Genomic DNA, 8,766 nt, shown 5'->3' on the forward strand with positions numbered 1-8,766 from the left:
GGAACTAACCAGGTGCCAAACAAATATTCGGGAAGTGAAAGACACACAAGGTAAAATCCCTGTTATTTTTGCACCTTCCCAAAATCTGTCTCCCAATCTGCTCCGCGGTATCTCTGCTGCTAACAGGGAGCCTATAGAATACTCCCAATAGAGTAACTGCTCCCTTCCTGTTCCTGAGTTCCACTCATACTGACTCAAAAGAGGATCGTGCTCTATTACCCACCCTTCCTGTAGCTGTAGTGGTATCCCGACCAGTAATGCCACCCCTCCTCCTCTTCAATCCCCGCGCCCCGCCCCCATCCTGTTAAAAGCACTGAAATCCAGGGATATTGAGAACCCATTCCTGCCCTGGTGCCAGCCGAGGCTCGGTAATGGCCACTACGTCACAATTCCATGTATGTATCCAAGCTCTCAGTTCATCACCCCTCCCCCCTCCCCCGTCGTGACACGAACACGCCCGCATCGTGACACCGACACAACGAGACGTTGCACCGTAGCAGAACCTCACCACTGAGAGATACTGACCCAGAGTCAGGCCATTCACAGTCATACGGAAACCCTCCTCCCTGTATGCATAGAACCCTCCCTCGGCAAACACCCCCCACCCGGAATCTGTCCAACTCTCCCTCTTCTGCACTACTCCTCGTCCCCCTCACATACTCCCTGCACTACACTACTCCCGTCTCCGTCACTCCTCCCTTCCTTTAAACGTACCATACTCCGTGACCCATTGCCTCTCCTGCACACATTCCCTACCTTCCTTACCGCCCACTCCGTCGCCATGACACGATCCATCCAGTAAAACCCTTCAATCCGTCCCACGCGCCTCCCTTTCTGTGTTCAGCGGCAATTGTGGGAAGTCTGAGGGAGAAATGACGTGTGGTGATACACTTCCCCCTTCCACCGAATATCTATCGCCAGGCTCTGAGCCTCTCCAAGCTCTGCATGCACAGGCCGGTCACGTGGTTCCACACCATTTGCATCAGTATCTGCAATCTCACAACCCCTTCCCTGGCCTCCTCTCTCCTCCCCTTCCTTCCCCTTCCCGTTCACGCAGCACACCATCCGGTCACACACACACAGACACCATCTCCGAGAGACACACACAGTTCGAGACTACTGGAACGCCGAAGTGCTGGGTATTGGTGAGTGGGGAGAGCGGCGGCGGGTGGGAACTGCGCACATTTTCTGATACCAGCAGAGTGTGCTGCGATGGTGCGGGTGTACTTCAAATATCTGACCGCGGGAGGGTGATGGGACAATATGTTGTGAGCTTCACTGTTTGTGTAAACAAGGGAGTGGATTTTCGGATGGTGAGGAGAGAGCTGCGCTCTGTATCCGACACCTGGGAACGTGTGATGGTACAGTGTGGAGGGAGCTTCACACTATGTCTGAGCCCGGGAGTGTGTGATGGGACCGTGTGGAGGGAGCTTAATTCTGTGTCTTACTCCGGGTGTGTGCGATGGGTCGGTGTGGAGGGAGATTTACTCTGTGTCTGATTCAAAGTCATAGTTAGGGGATTTTGGTGTTTAAACAGCTTCCAGTCAGAAACAGGGTGGAAGAAAATGGCGACTCACACGTTCTGCTCCAACGGCTGCAAGCTGAACAGCCGTTCTGTCGCCTCCACTCTCCTCCCCTTCCTTCCTCTTCTCTCAGCACACCATTCCTTCTCAATGATTCTTAAGTGGGTGAGTGAGCAGCCGGAGGTCCTGATGCATATACAGCGGTATGCAAAAGTTTGGGCACCCCTGCTCAAAATTTCTGTTACTGTGAATAGATAACCGAGTAAAAGATGACCTGATTTCCAAAAGGCATCATGTTAAAGATGCCACATTTCTTTAATATTTTAAGCAAGATTACTTTTTTTAATTCCATATTTTAATGTTTCAAAATAACAGAAAGGAAGAGGGCCCGAAGCAAACGTTTGGGCACCCTGTATGGTCAGTACTTTGTAACAGGCGCTTTGGCAAGTGTGGTAGCGTCTAAACGCATTCTGTAGGCAGCTAAAAGTCTTTCAATTCTTGTTTGGGGGATTTTTGCCCATTCTACATTGCAAAAGGTTTCTAGTTCTGTGAAATTCTTGGGCCGTCTTGTATGCATTGCTCTTTTGAGGTCTATCCACAGATTTTGGATGATGTTTAGTTCGGTGGACTGTAAAAGCCATGGTAAATCCTTCATCGTGCGCCTCTTGAAGTAGTCCGTTGCGGATTTTGAGGTGTGTTTAGGATCATCCTCCTGTTGTAGAAGCCATTCTTTTTTCATCTTCAGCACTTTTTGTATTTTTTATATAGAACTTCATCATCAAACGTTTCCATAAGATATATTTCAAATACTGTACATATACAAACTCTATTTCCAGAAAAGTTTGGATAATTCCAAAATGCAATAAAAACAAACATCTGTGATATGTTAATTCACGTGAACCTTTATTTAACTGACAAAAGTTCAAAGGAAAGATTGTTAATAGTTTTACTGACCAACTTAATTGTATTTTGTAAATATACACACATTTAGAATTTGATGGTTGCAACACACTCAACAGAAGTTGAGACAGGGTCAAAATAAGATTGGAAATGCACAGAATATTCAAGTAACACCGGATTGGAGGACTCCACATTAAACAGGCTAATTGGTAGCAGGTGAGGTATCATGACTGGGTATAAAAGTAGCGTCAATCAAAGGCTCAGTCTTTGCAAGCAAGGATGGGTCGTGGCTCACCCCTTTGTGCCAAAATTCCTGAGAGACTTGTTAGTCAGTTCAAAAGGAACATTTCTCAACGCAAGATTGAAGAGAATTTTGGTCTTTCAACATCTACAGTACATAATATTGTGAACAGATTCAGAGAATTCAGAGACATCTCAGTGCGTAAAGGGCAAGGTCGGAAACCACTGTTGAATCCGCGTGATCTTCGAGCCCTCAGGCGGCACTGCCTAAGAAACCGTCATGCTACTGTGACAATTATAGCCACCTGGGCTCGGGAGTACTTCGGAAAACAATTGTCACTGAACACAGTCCGTCGCTGCATCCAGAAATGCAACTTGAAACTGTATTACGCAAGGAGGAAGCCAAACATCAACTCTATGCAGAAATGCTGGCGAGTTCTCTGGGCCCGAGCTCATCTCAGATGGACCGAAAGACTGTGGAAACGTGTGCTGTGGTCAGATGAGTCCACATTCCAGCTAGTTTTCGGAAAAAACGGGCGTCGAGTTCTCCGCGCCAAAGTTGAAAACGACCATCCAGATTATTATCAGCGAAATGCGCAAAAGCCAGCATCTGTGATGGTATGGGGGTGCATAAGTGCCCACGGATGGGTGAGTTGCATGTATGTGAAGGTACCATTGACTCTGAGGCGTATATTAGGATTTTAGGGACACGTACGTTACCATCAAGGCGACGTATCATCCGGGACATCCATGCTTATTTCACCAGGACAATGCCAGACCACATTCGGCACGGGCTATAACAGCGTGGCCTTGTAGACAAGAGTGCGTGTGCTTGACCGGCCTGCTGCCAGTCCAGATCTATCTCCTATTGAAAATGTATGGCGCATCATGAAGAGGAGAATCAGACAACGGAGACCACGGACTGTTGAGCTGCTGAAGTCTTATATCAAGCAAGAATGGACAAAATTTCCAATTGCAAATCTACTACAATTAGTATCCTCAGTTCCAAAACGATTAAAAAGTGTTATTAAAAGAAAAAAAGTGCTGTAACACAATGGTAAACATGCCTCTGTCCCAACTTTTGTTGAGTTTGTTGCAGCCATTAAATTCTAAATTTGTGTATGTTTACAAATTACAAGTAAGTTGGTCAGTAAAACTATTGAAAATCTTTTCTTTGTACTTTTTTTTAGTTAAATAAATGTTCGCGTGAATTAACATATCACAGATTTTTGTTTATTATTGCATTTTGGAAAATATCCCAACTTTTCTGGAAATGGGATTTGTATATCATGTAATCATATTTGTGGGGTGTATGGGGTGTCAGGGAGGGGTAGCACCTCCGGTGGGGAAACATGTCGCGTCCTTTTCAAGGCGGTTAGTCCACCTTTGGTCCCCACCTGGCACTCAGCTCTCACCTGTGGCTCCCCGTAGCTGTTTGCATGCGACAACAGCCACACTCCGGGCTTCGACAAGCTGGCTAAACCAGGTGAGGGTAGCCGACGGGTCTGAAACCCTCGGTGAGATAGGGAGCTGTCTATCCCAGCATGTGAAGACAGACTCCGGCGGATTGAGTGGACGAGACCAATGGAAGGTCCAACGGTCAAGAAGGCGGTCTCTGCAAGGGTCGTGGAACGTGTAGAGCAGAACAAGACACAGAAGACGTCCTTGTCATCCACTGCGCCTAGTCCCATCTCCAGCCGTCTCGACTCTGTCTTGCCACTGGATCCAGATGGGAATTGGGAAGAGAGACTGTGGCTGACGCTGCGCAACTCTCCCTCACTTAAATCAAAGTGACGAGCTAGTCTCGACTTCATCAATAATGGTGTCGAGGTCCTCATCGACGTACGATGGACGAACAACAACAATCATATTTGTCATAAATCTCCAAATAATATTTATCTGAGGTATACACTTATCGAAAGGAAAGGAGAGAAAGAACAAGTGAAAGAAGAAAGCTAACTGCAAGTACGGAGTGATCATTTTTATTACAACATATTAATTCACTTCTGAGAATAAAATCAGGCCTATGAGGTGTTATGTAGTTAAACCATTTTCCCCAGTATGTATCATATTGTTCCAACTTATGATTAACAGATGCTTCCCCATTTTGTAAATGTCCATTGTAATTTCCATCAATAGATTTAAAGTTGGGCTTCCTGTGATAACGATTTCCTGTTAATGGTCTTTTTTTTTTCCCAACCACCAGCAGTATATTCATTAAATATGTATCTATTTTCCTACTCTTAAGGTACACACCCCAAATACATGCTCTTACTCTCTAATTGTTTATTTATTTATTTATAAGTCTTTTGATTAATTATTATTTAAAATCAACAAAAACACAGTACAATAGTCAAATCAACATATCAATATATACAATAAGAGTTAAACTATCAGATAACTAATTAACCAAGCTAAACAGTATACCAATAATAAGAGGGAAAAATGCTAATAATATATTTTTTGGAACCCCTGCTAACTAAACCAAAAATAAAAAAAAAAAACACTGACCGAAAAAAACATTAAAAAAAATCTTTGGTAGCACAATCCCGGAGCTGTACGCCATACACGCTTCCATAAATGAACAAAAAATCAATCCACCAACAGAATCCGATTACACAAGAAACAGAAGGGTATCATCTTAATTAACTCAAATCAAATGATAGTAACGGGCCCCACCTTTTCTTACAGTCAAATTGCGGGTCAAAAGTTCGAATTCTAATTTTCTCCTAACAAAGACAGCCGGCAGTTGTCCATGCTGCAAGCCTCCGCTCTCCACGCCACCGATGTTGTCCAAGGGAAGGGCAATAGGGCCGATACAGCTTGGCACCGGTGTCGCCGCAGAGCACCGTGTGGTTAAGTGCCTTGCTCAAAGACACAACAGGCTGCCACAGCTGAGGATCGAACCAGCGACCTTCAGTTCACTAGACCGACGCCTCAACCACTTGGCCACGCACTGACACATTAAGTAGTCTGTACTTGTATATACAAAAAGTGGGACAGAATATTGAATGTAATCCCTTTTGTCGGGGAAAGGTCCCACCATATATCTATTAAGCCAACTTTCTCAAAAAGTGTATTAACTTTCTGATGTTAGGATTTTGTATCATAGGCTTTTCTATCGGAAGAATCTAAATTTGGGTGTAATTGTAGATCTACGCCTCCTCCACATATCAGGAGACCCTCTGTTTCCATTCCAATATATTAGTAATTTTATGAAAGAAACGAATTGCCACTTCCTGGGTGCGCTTTTATATTCAACGGGGTATCTGAATTTCCATCTATATTCCCCCTTACCAGAATATATCTGCCCTCCTTATATTCCATTTCGGATACTTTTTCGAAATTTAGCTTGCTTGAGCTAAGAATAACAACCCCTCTCTCATGTCCTGATTTATATGAGGAGAAAAACAAATTAGTGAAGCCCATTCTTTTTCGTTTTCCATGCTATTTATCACTGAAGTGAGCTTCCTGTAAATATAGTACATGGGCTTGTTCTTTTTTATTCATTTTAGATAGAATTTTGCAGCGTTTGATTGGATTTGACAGTCCAGTGACATTAAAAGAAATGAATTGTACTTTGTCATTAGCCATGTGTATTCATCTGTCAATATATCATTGAAATTAGCAGAATAAAGCTTAATCGATCTACTGCCTGAACAAATTAGAACCAAGAATCGCGAATAATAATACAAAATGCCACGAAGGTGTGATTCCAAGGCTGGGGTCTCTAGATGAACCTGGGTTCAGCTAGAGGAAACATCAGTCCGTGGGGGATAGCTCTTCCTCCCTGTGAGTTGGGGGTCCCCATTACAGTACCCATAAAAGTAAGTGGACATGTAACCCCAGCTCCCTCTGCTCCGAAGCTAAGCAGGCTCAGGCCTGGTCAGTACTTGGATGGGTGACCGCCTGAGACCTCAGCCTTTTTTACCTCCTTCATGATGGTTCAGGGGTAGCAACCGTTAGGAAACCTGGATGTCTGAGTCCTGAGGCTCCTAGACACCCATCCTGATGGTTGAGTGGTAATAATTTTCCAGAACCTGGTAGTGTAGGGCTCTGAGGCTCCTGTACCTTCTTCCTGATTTTTGTTGGGTAATAACTGTCCCTGAACCCGGTGGTGTGAGTCCTGAGGCTCCTGTACCACCCTTCAGATCGTTGAGGGATAGTATATCTTCTTGAAACTGGTTGTGAGACTCCTGAGGCTCCTGGACCTTCTTCCATGATGGTTGAGGGGCAACAACTGTTCCATAACATTGAGTGTAAATCATGAGGCCAATTATCTATAGTGAGCAAGTCTGCGAAAAATGGATAGTTGCAGGGTAAATTTGCCTTCCCTGAATATACTCGTAACTATTTATACGGATACGACATGAAGGGTCCCTGTGGGGACACAGTTTCACTGTCAGCAAAACCCAATATCGTCACTCACTGTTCTCTGCTCCCCATTTACAGAACAGACGTGTTGCCAGGGATGGGTCAACAGGAGAGGTGCTTGTTATTTCTTATCACGGTGGCAAAATCTCACGCTGCAGCGAAGAAAAAATGTTCGAAGGGTGGCTCAAAGCTGCTGGAAATTAGCTCAATCGAGGAAGAGGTATGTGACAGAGCACGTGAGAATGGCCACAAACTACCCGGGGCCTGACAGAGTGAAGCTCCCTCCAAAACGTCCCTTCACACGCTCCCGGGGCCAGACACTAATGCAGCTCCTTCCACACCGTCCTATCACACGCTTCAGGGATCACTCAGAGTGAAGCTCCCGCCACACCGTCCCATTGCATACACCCGGGGTCGGAGACAGAGTAAAGCTCCCTCTACACCGTTCCATCATACCCTCCCAGGGTCAAACAGAGAGGGAAGCTCCCTCCACACTGTCCCATCGCACAATCACGGGATCAGACACAGAGTTAAGCCCCCTCTACACCGACCCATTACACACTTCTGGGATCAGACACAGAGTGAAGCTCCCACTATTCCGTCCCAGCAGAGACTGCCGAGGTCAGACACAGAGTACATCTCCCCACACACTCACCCATCACACACTGCCAGGGACAGACACAGAGTGAAACTTTTTTTTTTTTCCGCACAGTCCGATCGCACAATCACAGGATCAGAAACAGAGTGAAGCTACCCCACACCAACGCATCACACACTCCAGGGGTCAGACAAATTGTGAAGCTCCCTTCACACCGTCCCACCACAACATCCCGGGAAAAAAAAAGACACAGAGTGGAAATCCCTCCACACTGTCCTATCGCACACCCCCGTGGTCAGACACAGAGTGAAGCTCCCTGAACACCGCCCCATCACACATTCCCGTGGTAGTACAGACTGAAGCTCCCTCCACACCGTCACATCACATACTCCCAGTGTCATAAAGAGTGAAATTCCGCCCACACCGTCGCATCACACACTCGCGGGGTCAGACACAGAGTGAATCTCCCTCCACACCATCCCATCACACACTCCCGGTGTTATAAAGAGTGAATCTCCGCCCACACCGTCCCATCACACATCCTGGGATCAGACACAGAACGAAGCCACTGCACGTCATCCCATCAAACACTGCCGGATCAGACAGTGAGTCAGTTCCCTCTACACCGTCCCGTAACACACTCCCGGGGACGGACAAGTAGTCAAGCTCCCTCCCCACCGTCCCATCACACCATCCCGGGAAAAAGACACAGAGTAGAAATCCCTCCACACTGTCCCATCGCAATATTACTGGATCAGATACAGAGTGAATCCCCCTCCACACCGTCCCATCACACACTCCCGGGATGAAACGCAGAGTGAAGCTTCCTCTACACCGTCTCATCACACACTCCCGGGGTCAGACACAACGTGACGCTCTCTCCACACCGTCCCATCACACCCTCCCAGTGTCATACAGAGTGAAGCTTCCTCCACACCGTCCCATCACACTCTCCCGGTGTCATACAGAGTGAAGCTTCCTCCACACCGTCCCATCACACCCTCCCGGTGTCATACAGAGTGAAGCTTCCTCCACACCGTCTCATCACACATACCTGGATCAGACTCAGATTGAAGCTGCTACACATCGCCCCATCACATACTGCCGGTGTCGGAAGTGAGTGAAGCTCCC

Source organism: Mobula birostris, chromosome 13, assembly GCF_030028105.1.
Source record: "Mobula birostris isolate sMobBir1 chromosome 13, sMobBir1.hap1, whole genome shotgun sequence".
NCBI classification, from domain to species: Eukaryota; Metazoa; Chordata; class Chondrichthyes; order Myliobatiformes; family Myliobatidae; genus Mobula; species Mobula birostris.